Here is a 12,303-nt window from a genome sequence, read left to right on the forward strand (position 1 = left end):
CCTGGCTCAAGCCTGCCTGTACCCGCTAGAAACCAATTTCTATTTCATTGTTCCTCTCTCCCTTTGCATCGTCTTCCTGAACATCAGATTAATGGGGGTTAGCTGTGTCTTTTATGGAAAGTGCTTCCATTCACAAGCATGTATGAATTAGTCAATTTATGGAACATACTAACATAGGAAAGAATAACAATATCATGCAACTTTAAAGTGCTGGATTAGGTTGGCGAGTTGAGTTGGCTTGGTAGTTAAGAGAGGGTACTGTTTTTAGAGGTCTCGTGTTTTATGACCAGCATCTGTATCAGGCAGCTCACAACTGCCTGCAACCTGAGCGCTAGGGAAGCTGAACCTCTTGATCTCCTTGGGTACATACACACTCATAAGTAATAAAAAAAATTATTTTAAAGGGCTGGTCTTGAAAGTTAAGGGGAAGGGAAGATTAAAGAAATCCCTTTAAAGGGCGTGGCCCTTTCCCTTCAACGCCCCCACTCAATGCTTTTCCAAGTGGACAATTTTACTACCAAGGTACTAATGTTGGAGAATCTTACAATTTATAACATTACGGTTTTTTTTTTTGGCCGGGGATGGGGTGGGGGTGGGGGGTAGGGCGTGGCACCGCCATAGCATGTAGTTGTGGTGGTCAGAGAGTAATTTGCAGAAATTGGTTCTCCCCTTCCACCACTTGGTTTCTGGAGGTAGAACTCAAGCTGACAGGTTTGGGATCAAGTGTCTTTATACACTGAGGCATCTCATTGCCCTGAAGAATCTTTCAGACCATTTTCCCCTCACCTCAGGCCTTGCAACATTCTTAACTCCCTCAGTACATCTCTAAGCATACTTTTACTGAATTTGAAATCAATAGGATGGCATGAAACTATTTTCTAAGTTTTATTCTACAACATAGTATCCTCCGAGGCAAGGTTGATTTGTGGCATAAATATTTACGGAGCTCCTGTATATTTTGTGTACGAACATCTCTAGGTGCGATAGAAAGAAAGAACGACTCATTGTCACTTAGATCCGGGCAAAGAGGAACCCAAAGAGCATTGAGCTAACAAACGCCAAGTGTTTAGGATGGTGCCTGGTATGTAGCGATAGGAGTTATTAGATATCATAGATATTGTTATTTTAGATCATTTAAAGCTCACAATCAAGTCTGAGAGTTAGGGACTCAGGTCAGCAATAGAATGCCTGCCTACGTGTATGTGAAACTCTGAGTTCCAGCCCATGTGGTGAAAAAAAAATAAACTGATTAGTGGGAAAATCAAATTTGTTCTTCAAAATCTCATATGGCTTTTATTTTAAGAAATCTGCATACTAGCGATCATAAACAAAATAAAAGAACAGAGCAGATTCGGGGTGGGGCTCATCGGTTGAGCATCCGCCTAGGCTCTGGGTTTAATCTCCAGTACTTCGAAAAGAAAATAATAAATCAATATCTCCTCAAAAAGAGCCTCACTTGTAGCGTTGCCATGGCCCGAAGTTCCTCTTTTTTTTTTTTTTTTGATCCATAAAAACAGAAAGTATTTTTCTTCTCCCTCAGCACCCAGGATTCATTTCCTCATAATCCCATCCCTCAAAACAAAAACCATCTCTCCTTTTTGTTCCCCGATGCGTTTCCTGATGTCTTTGATAAATGTTCCCTTGAGTAAAAGAGAGCCAGAGAGATGATTTTTAGAACTCCTATAGTTTACAACTGTGAAACTGGAGTCCTTATTGAACTAACGTTCTCCATCCTGTAAGAAAGGATTGACAGAATAAATTGTTTTTTCCTACTACTCCATCACTAGTAGGAAAAAACAAAAACAAAGGAAGAACAAATAAGTTCATCTTTAGCTAGAAAGAGCTCCAGGCGCCAATGCCAGGCCCTGGAATGGAGAGAAGTCACATAATAACCAGGATGACCCAGAGAGGACGCTGGATCCAGGACCACCTCGGTGTGAATCCCCGTTCTGTGACTCCACAGCTGTTTCTAACACGGCCCAAACATCTCTGAGCCTGTTTTTCACCTAAACATAAGTGTTGTATCAATATCACAGAGTAATTTTCATGATTAAATCGGACAGTTGTACAAATGCTTGGCACTTAAAAAATGCTTAATTGCTTGCTCACTAAGTAATGAGTGTAGATGTAACCGTCTTTTTAAATAAGAAACACAGAGCCTGATTCAGAGATGAAAGCCAAGAGGTCAGAGCAATAGCTAAGAGCTAAAAACCTTACTCTTCACTGCCACTGCTGTCCTACCTCTCCGCAAGAGACCTACTTCCTGTGTGTTTGTGCTTTTTATTGACTTTCTGTTCTGCCTTCTCATTGGTTGTAAACCCAACCACATGACCTCCTCGTCACTGCCCATCTGTACAGACCTCCAGGTCTTCTATGGTTGGTATTGAGATTAAAGGCATGTGTCGCCATGCTGGCTATATCCTTGAACACACAGAGATCTGCCTAGCTCTGCCTCCCAAGTGCTGGGATTAAAGGCGTGCACCACCACCGCCCAGCTTCTGCTATGGCTTGCTATTAGCTCTGACCCCCAGGCAACTTTATTAACATACAAATAAAATCACATTTCAGTACAATTAAAATATCACCAGGCTTTTATTTATTTATGTATTTATTTATTTTGTGTTTTTTGGGGGGTGTTTTGTTTTGGTCTTTGATCTTTGTTTTTTGTTTGTTTGTTTTTGTTTGTTTGTTTGTTTTTGAGACAGGGCCTCTCTATGTAGTTCTGGCTGTCTTGGAATTCTCCATGTGGACCAGGCTAGCCTCAAACTTACAATGATCCATCTGCCGCTGCCTACCAAGTATTGAGGTTAAAGGCATGCACCACCACTGCCCGGCTCGATTTTTGTTGTTGTTGTTTTTTGAAGTCTCTTTGATGGAAGAAGCATCCTTGTCATTAAAGGAATAGCATTGCTTACTGTCTTTCGTTACTGTCTTCTGCTACTCACCATTATCAGTGGCTTAGTCCCCAAATCATCACAGGGCAACTTTATTAACATACAAATAAAATCCACACAGCTCCATCAATTCTCCATCCACAACTGAACTGCCAGCAGAAGCCCGGGAGGCAGGGATTTGGCAAACCTCAAGTCCAAACCCTTCATCTCTCCAGCTGGCAGAGAACTACCCTCCATTTGCACCTTCCACAGCCATTATCAGAAGCTACACCCTTTTATTGTTTTTTTTCCCTTGTCTTAAAGATGGAGCAATCACACAATTTCAATAGGAAAGAAATCAAACCTGGAACCAGGGAGAGTGCTGACAGAGGTGAACTTTCTGATCCCCAATTCTGAGCGGTAGCGAGAGAAGACATTTGATGTTGGCAGAATCGGGGCTGAGCTGGACAAGAAACCAGGCCAGAACATGTTCATGCAGGCTGGCCAACTAATCAAGTTTTGTGTTTCAGGATTATAATAGTAACCATCCTGACAAAATAGGAGTCCATATCTACTATGCACTAAGTACCCAGCAGGAACCACCAACCAAGACCATCCCAACAGTACAAGAGGAAAACGGTGTGCTAACTTTATTGCATCCACAAGGCCAAAGCATCTCAGAGAAGGCCAGTGTTTACCTGCCTTGCACCCCTTCTGTACCCCAGAATCTGTGTTCACCAGCTTGGCCAGTGTCCACAGAAGCCAAGCTTCTAAATCCTAATGAGCACCAGACCCACCAGAGACTCTTACTGGAGATGCTATATTCTGATTATCTAGTGAGTATGGGTATGGGGGCAGAAGTTGTGAATTTCCAGCAAGCTTCCAAGGAATGCTACTTGTCCAAGGGTCTTCAGTTGCAAAAGTTAGCCCGGAGGTGTCAGTCTCGGCTGCACATTAAAACGACCTGAGAGCTTTCAAAGTGTGCGTGGCTCCACTGTTCCTCTCTAGAGAGAATGGTTTTCTTGGTCCGAGGGTGCGGCTCCCACAGAACAGTTTCAAAGCTGTTCTGGTGAAGGAACAAGTAGCCGGCGCGGAGAGTTCAGTTGTGGATGGGACCAATCATCTGCAGGCTTCCGAGGACACCCTGTGACCCTGTGCTCTCTTCTCCCAGCAGCCCAGGCCTCTGGGGCTAGCCTCCCGGGGAGGATGCCCTTGAAGGAGGCCTCTCTCCCAGCAAAACCCCAAGCCTGGAAGAGCCCGCAGCCACCACCTGTTTCCTTGAAATAGTTCGCAGCTGTGCTGGGTGACCTCATCACTCTGGCTCTGCCATGGGCCAAGTTGATCTGGGAAGGCCTCTTCCCAAGTCTGGGCTCTCGCTAAGCACCAAGGAGCAGAGGGAGGACGGCCTTAGCTGCAGGGTGAGGCTGAGCTTGGCTGGAACCCTCAGAAGGAGCACAGCCCCACCTTCAGTTCCCATGAGCGGCCTGTCCCCGGTCTGCATAGCTGTGGGCCTGAGGGACACTTTCTCCCATGCACACCCTCTCCACATACTTGGGAACCTGAAACCCCAAAGGGTTCTCCTCCTCCTCCAATGTATAAACAAACACTGAAGAACACAAATAAAAACGCAGAGTCCATTTCTTCTTCCCCTTCCCAGACGCAACCACCAGGGCCGTCTGGGCTCATCTCGTGAATGTGAGTGGTTCCACCCTCTCCTATATGCATTTGCCGACCTGTGTTACAAACAGCGGTGCATTGTGTCACGTTATTCTGAATGCTGTCATGCTGACTCTGGAATCCTTCTCATGGAGTTACATACACTTATTATTTTAGCATCTTTCAAGCTTGTCTGGAAATCAGAATCTCCTGGGGGACATTATTTAAAATACAGAAGTTGACAGGTCTCAACTCAGACCCGCTGAACGGGAATTTCTCCTGGCGGAGTCTGGATAGTCTTTTCCTTTTTGATTCGCTTTCTAAGTATCCCAGGTGATTCTTATTATTCTTTACAATGGTTGCACACACTCCATTTATGGATGTACTATTTCCCCCTAATCTCCTCCCGGGGCTGGATACGAAGCCATGGTCTTGAATATGCCACACTGGTGTTCTACCAACGAGCAACCCCATGCCTCACAGTCCTCTATACCACCACTGACCACTTAACAGTTTGTCCTACATTGGTGGACATTTAGGCTGTGCCAAAAGTTTTTTTTTTTATTATGCTGAAAGTATCATATAGGAACCCCTACACTGGTGTTTCTGTAGGTCAAGCCTCACTGAGTGCAGCTGCTGGATACAAGCCTTAGAAAACTGCCTTTCCACTCTGAAACACTTCTTGCATGATGGAACCTCACAGGGTGACAAGACCTTTTTCTGGGGTGGTCATGAACCCAGAGCCTGCCCATGCTTCCCCATGTGTTATATGACCATGCTATACGCTAAGCTCCAGGATAAAAATTTGTAAATTGCATAGTTAAGACTAGTTCATCTATTAGAAACATAATGTGAGCCACATAAGTCATTTGAAATTTCCAGGAGCTACATTCATATATAATATATTTACTTAATCTCATATTTATTCAGTCTTATATAAAACATCTCAGTATATACCCAAATACAAATTATTAAAATTTTTGCTTGGTGCTAATATTTACACATACCCCCATTACTATGATCAAACCTGATACGCTGGGTTTCTCTAAAGGAAAAGAACCAATAGACTGAATATATACATACAGCATGTGGTCGGGGTAGTCCAACAACAGCTGTCTCCCACTGGACAGGCTGAGAATCTGGTAGTTCTTCGGTCCACGAGGTTGGATGTCTCAGCTGTCCCAATCTGGCACTGAGGGCCTGGGTTTCCTGGAGAGCTGCTGGTCCTCAGTCTCCACTGGAGCCCAGAAGAGCTGGTTCTAAGATCAGCAGAGGACTGACCGCAGCAACTACAGGAAGGAAGACGTGCTAGCTAGCAAGAGTGATGCCAAGCAGGCAAAAAACAAAAGCTTCCTTCCTCCATGTCCGTTCTTCCGGGCTGCCATCCGAAAAAAAGGTGCTGCCCACGTTTAGCACTGGTCTTCCTGTTTCAAATAAACCTGATCAAGGAAATCCCTCACAGGAATGCCTAGCAGCTTGAGCTTTAGTTGATTGCTGGTCTGGTCAAGGTGACAATGTCCAGACCAGTCATCACACCTGATCACCAACATAGCAATGGATGGTATTAGGAGGTGAGGTCTGGGGAGGCAAATGCCTGTGAGCAGGATTAATGCTTACCAAAAGAAGCCCAAGAGTGGTGTCATCTCATTACCTAACCACTTGAGGATGCAGCATCTATGAACCAGAAAGCAGGTTCTCACTGGACACAAATTCTGCCAGGGTCTCCCTCAGTCTTGAACTTCCTAGTCTCCAAAACTGTGTGTGAGAAAGATTTGTATTGTTTACGAGCTTCTAGGCTTGAGGTCCTTTGTTACAGCCGCCAGGATGGACTCAAACAATATTGCACATCTGTTTCTTCATGTTACGTCTTTGAGAACGGGTGTGGATTTCACACTCAGCGCCTCCTCCCTTCAGACCAGCGTGTGGCCAAGCCATCCTTGGCACCGCCTTTTACTGTATGTGAGAGGTATTTACAAGGAACAAGCTGTTTCGGGACTCCTACCATCCACTAGTTGACCACCAAATGAACAAGCACTTAATATTCATTGTAAACCCATCACCAGGAATCCTCTTCACCAACCACAAGTCCCCGCCCTTTGTCCCACAGCTGAGGCTTCTCCATTTCTTGTCAACAGAGCTCAGTACCGTGGGACGGGGAGGCTGGGCAGTGTTCTGGGGAGTGGGAGGAGAGTTCTAGATGGTTTGGGGGCAACAACTCAGGAAAGGTGAAGTCACTCAGAAGCCATGGGATGGACTAGTACTGTGCTGTTATAGCCGTGTGAGGTCCATAATTGCCCCACTCCTCAGCTAAGAAGCTGAGAAACAAAACTGGAATCTGGTCTTCAAATCCCAGAGCCATTGCCCCTCTTTTAAGCCCCTGGTGGCTCCAAAGTGGTTATTCAAAGGCTCACTCATCTGATGTGAAGAGAGCTCACACCCAGTTAAGTCAAGTGTGGAAAGTCCACTATCAGGGCTGGTGAAACAGTTTAGCGGGAGAGAGGTTCTTGCCATCAACTCTGATGATATGAAGGTGGGAACTGACAAATTGTCCTCTAGCCTCCACACTCAATCTGTGATGCATTCCTGTCTGTCCGTCTGTCTGTCCGTCCGTCCGTCCGTCCGTCCGTCCATCCATCCATCCATCCATCCATCCATCCATCCATCCATCCATCCATCCATACACACACACACACACACACACACACACACACACACACACACACACACACACACAGGTCAAAATAGAATAGTGAGATTAGACTCTTCATTAAAAAGATGTGCACCGTTGCCCCCTAGTGTAAGTCAGTATTATTGCAAGGGACTGGCAACTGGATTTGTGGTTCTGCCTAGAATCTAGTCCCTAGATTGTCACAACTGAATATATAAAAATATGACAACTATCTAGGAAGGTTCTTGAAATTACATAAGTATCCTCTCACTGAAAATGTTTGGACTCGCTGAAATAAATCCTTCCATCTTAAATGTTCTGGACAGTCTTGATGGGATTACTACTGCAGGTTGGTTTGTCGATAATATCACATTTTTCTAACCAGTGTGCCCATTGTACTTGGCTACTGCCATGTTAGTTAGTTTCTGTGTTTATGGGTGGGTATGTTAGTCGCTTTGGGATTCACACTGATTGTCAGGTCTTCAAAAGAAAGACTGTTAAGTCTCTGGACTTGCAGATTCATACTAGGTTTAGGGGTCGAGTTAGGGTTAGGGTTAGAGCTAGGGTCAGGTATTCATTGAATAAAATTCTCTAGGAGCATGTGATAGTTTTGGTTGTCAATTCAATTGGATCTGAAATCAACTAAGAGACACTTCTGGGCAGGTATATAAGGCTACTTCCTAGAAGTAGGGAAGAGGACGGTTTCTCAGAGTGGGAAGCACTGTGGATAGAAGGAGGTCTGAGGAAAGCTATTGCTTTTGCTTGGTTGTGAATGCATCCATCCTATCGATGGCATTGATACCATCCCCCACTGGCATCAGAACTCAGCCTCTTCTGCCTTCCAACATGCACTGAAGGACCAGTGGCGCTCCTTCAGCACGAGACTGGAACTGCTGAGGCGTCCAGACTCATGAACTGAGCATCTCCCCGGTCTCAGCCTCTCCAGCATGCAGATAGCCACTGTCGGTCTACCCAGCACATAGCTTGTAAACCAGTCTAATGCATTCCCTTTGTATTTCATATTCATTTCATTGGTTCTGTTTCTATACAGAACCCTGACTAATGCAAAGCCCAGAATACATTCTGGATTTGTAAAGAAATGAGTGTTGTTTGCTCAGAACTTCTTTCTGTTTGTGGGGCCTGTAGCCAGCCATTTTCTTTTCCTTCCCCAACCCACAGAGTTTGACTGACACTGTCAATCAAGTGTCTGTCCTGTTCTCCTCTGGTAAATGGGTGGGCCTAGAATCCCATCCTAAATGGCAATGGAAGTACCGCCCTCTGTCCATGGTCTCGTTCATGGAGTCAGTTAGCTAGGTCGTTGGCATGGTCAGCTTATTCGGCGTCTCTTTGTATAATTCTGATACTTCTCCCTGCATTAATGATGAATTATGTTTTCATTATATCCAGAATGGATCTAAAAGATTGCATTTCATTTAATCCAGTTTTTGTTTGGAAACATGAGCACATTTTCATAAGGAATGGGGGAATTCCAAGTGTTAAGTCTGCAGTGACTCTTTCTGCAAAAGGGGTGCATTAGATGGACTTACATGCTACGTACTCTGAAGTCCACCCCACAGCTACAGTTATTGTGGGAATTCAGCCAATGGTATTAGGGTGACTAGCCCTATGGGGCGTGGTCTTCTCTGAGTCTCTGAACAAAGGAGAGGGGTCACACATGAGCTGCTCTCTCGTGAGTGGTCAGAGGAGGAGCAAGCGGTGGAGAAGCATGGATTGCAGTTGTTTCCCACCGCCCCTGGGCAGAACAGCAGGACAATGACAGCTGGATTAGCAGCGGCGTTCACTTTGTTCTGTGTTGTGAGTGTGTCTTATTGATTCCATTTCCCTAATAAATTTTACCTGGCCCATTGCATCAGCGTCGTGTTTCACCTGGTGCCCAACGTGGGGCTCGAACCCACGATCCTGAGACTAAGAGTCTCATGCTCTACTGACTGAGCTCGCCGGGTTACGTTGTTATACAGTTGGGGGCAGAACAATGAAGATTGGACTCAGGAATCTCGTTTGGAATAGAAAAAGGGGGATAGATATGATATGATAATAAGGTATATTATTGTATCTACTTGTAAACTAAAAAAGCAACTATCAGTTTTAGATGATTTCCATTGGTTTGGATTCTTGTATATTGATACAAATGTAAAATTATTTTTCTTTTTCTGTTTAAGATAACTTGTTTATTGGTACAGATTCAAAATTATTTTTGTTATATTGTATACATGTTTCTACTTCTGTTTAAAATATTTTTCTATATTGATACAAAAGTAAAACTATTTTCATCATACTGTATTTTGTTTCTACTTCTGTTAGGATATTTTGTATATTGATGCAAATTAAGGATATTTTTGTCATATTGCACCATACATTTCTACCTCTGATTAAGATATTTTTGTATATTGTCACAATTTCAAAGTCATTGTCCTTATAGTGTACATCTGTTTTAAGATGGTTTATTTTTATAACGTGAAGCTTTAGTCTTTAAGCTATATAGGTTGATGTGTTTTACATTTATGGGGCACACATATAGCTGTGGATGGTCAGGAAGATGATTTCTGTTTAGATTGTATAGTTTTGATGTATAGAAATAATACTTGGATATTTTACATTACTCAGACTGACATAGTCACAAAGACAGTCTTTTACAGGGAACTTTGGACTTCAGAGCAGATTCAAAGCAGGCTAGTTGCCCCTAGAGACAATAGATGAGGTCATTTTCCCAGGTGCTGTTTTGCTGATTCAAGGTCAAAAGAGAAGCAACTTTATTAGATATAACTTTATCAGTAATTGACTCTGCATGTAGTCCCAGTCTCAGGCTCAAAGTTCAGCCAATTGTTTACTGTCTGAGGGCCCTCACCAATTTAGAGCTATGTGTAAGGCCAAGCACTCACTCACTGACCTTCCTAGACTAAGAGAAACTATGTAACTTCTCTTGTGATAGGAGTATTGGTCAGGCCCTGAAAATGTAACTTATAATTGTTTAGAGTTGGGTTGAGAGAGGATCCGTGAAGAAGAGCAGGGCAGTGGCGGTGCAGAGAGAGAAAATGAAGGGAAGGTGTAAAGAGAGAGACGTGGAGCAGTGGGAAGTGAAGTAGAGAATCTGCTGCATAGAGAAGGAGACAGGATGAAGAGCTAATTAGGAAGCTGTGAGAGAGATTTTTTCAGAGAGGATTTTTCAAGATGAAGTAAAGAGAAAGTTACCATCAGAAAACATCTCTGTTTAATTTTTTTTCCCCCTCAGATAGAAAATAAGAATTTTTCCTAAACCTTCACTACTCTGAGGTATTTCTTTTTCACTGCCCTGGAGCAGCAGATCTGGGAGCTGGCCTCCCATGGTCTACATTAACAAAGATAGGTAATCTTCAAACATTTCAAAGACCTAGAGGATATGGCATTTAAATGTTTTAATAACTTAGAATTCTGTTGACATGAGACAGGACTGCTCCTGGCAGCACCGATCTGCTCCCAATAGGATGATGGCCATCAAAGACAGTCTGTATGGAGCTTGTTTTCTTCTTGGCAAAACCGGCCTATTGGGCAAAAAACTGCCCTTGCCTCCCCTGCTGACAGTAAGCACGCTGTCCAATCCACACAAGCAGGACACAAGGAAAAGTGACTGCTGAACCTTGCCAAGACAAGGTTCAGTCCTTCAAATTTTCCTGCTTCTAAAAAAGTCTGTGAGATATTCTAGGCCTTTTAGCCAAAGTTGGATGCCCCTATATTGCAGAGAAACATTGGATGACTGTCTAGACAGCCAGCTGTCTCTGTCATTTCTTGCATTTTTTGGAAGTCGCTTGCTTGCACTTCCTGTTTGCTGGGGTAATATTACTTTTCTTCTCAGGTCTTTGATGGGGTTGAAGACTAGATGGTTACAGTTACAATCCTCTCAAATCTTAGCTAAGGGCATATTAGGTACAAGCTTTAGACTTTTCAGGTTTGGACAGCTATTGGAGTAATCTCTGTAATTTGCCAATTACCTATGGTCTGGACATCTAGAATGTGTTTCTTGCTTGATGTTGTTCTTGTTGGTTGTAGTTCCATTTTTTTTGTTTACGTTATTACTTTTTCTTTCTTCTGGATAATACTTGATAATTGTTCTTATTGTATACAGTTTTATATTAGGAGTAGAACCTTCCTAACTAGACAAAAAGGGGGAAGTGTTGTGGGAATTTGATCTGTTCAGGCAATGATATTGGGATGGTTAGCCCTATGAGGCATGGTCTTCTCTCCTTACGTGACCGCAGAAGAAAGGAGGAGAGGGAGTGTGCCCTCTTTCTTGAGTGGTCAGAGCATGAGCAGGCAGCGGAGAAGCATGGGTTGCCGTTGGTTCCCATTGCCCTTGGGAACAGCAGGACAACGACAGCTGGATCAGCAGTGGCATCTACTTTGTTCTGTGTCGTGAGTATATCTTACTGATTTCATTTCCCTAATAAGTTTTACCTGGCCCATTGCATCGGCGTCACGTTTCGTACAGTCATGTGATCCACGATGTCTCAGTCTCCAGAAGGTGCTGTGGATGATGGTGGTTCCCTAACATTATAAGAGAATTTTTGGGGATGGAGACAGCTCAGCAGTTAAGAGCACTTGGTGGTTTTGCATAGGACCAGGGTTTATTTCCCATCATCTACATTGGATAGATCACAACTGCCTGTAATTCCGGCACCAGGGGAATCTAATGCCCTCTTCTGGCCTCCATAGGCATCTGCATAAACACACTGCATATACAGACAAGCAGACACACAGACACACACACACACAGACAGACAGACACACACACACACATGTACATACATATGAATAAAAATAAACAAATAATTAAAAAAGATTATTCTAGAAGCAAATAGTTCTGTCATCTAGACGTACTCAGCTGTTGTGACATCATAGGCCAAGGTATCACTCACATACACCAGAAACAAGGTGGCTCTCCAGAACCGAAACAAAATAAAACCCTAGACTACAATTTTACCATCTCTGATAAGAGTTTGGACACTAGCATGAGAAAAGATGAGGGTGGAACAGCTTTAAGCTGACACTTGTTGAAATGGGAACACTGGGGCTCCAGTCTCCTGGTATTTGATCCTGTATTAGCCCCTCCAC

This window comes from Peromyscus leucopus, chromosome 14, assembly GCF_004664715.2.
Source record: "Peromyscus leucopus breed LL Stock chromosome 14, UCI_PerLeu_2.1, whole genome shotgun sequence".
Taxonomy (NCBI): Eukaryota; Metazoa; Chordata; class Mammalia; order Rodentia; family Cricetidae; genus Peromyscus; species Peromyscus leucopus.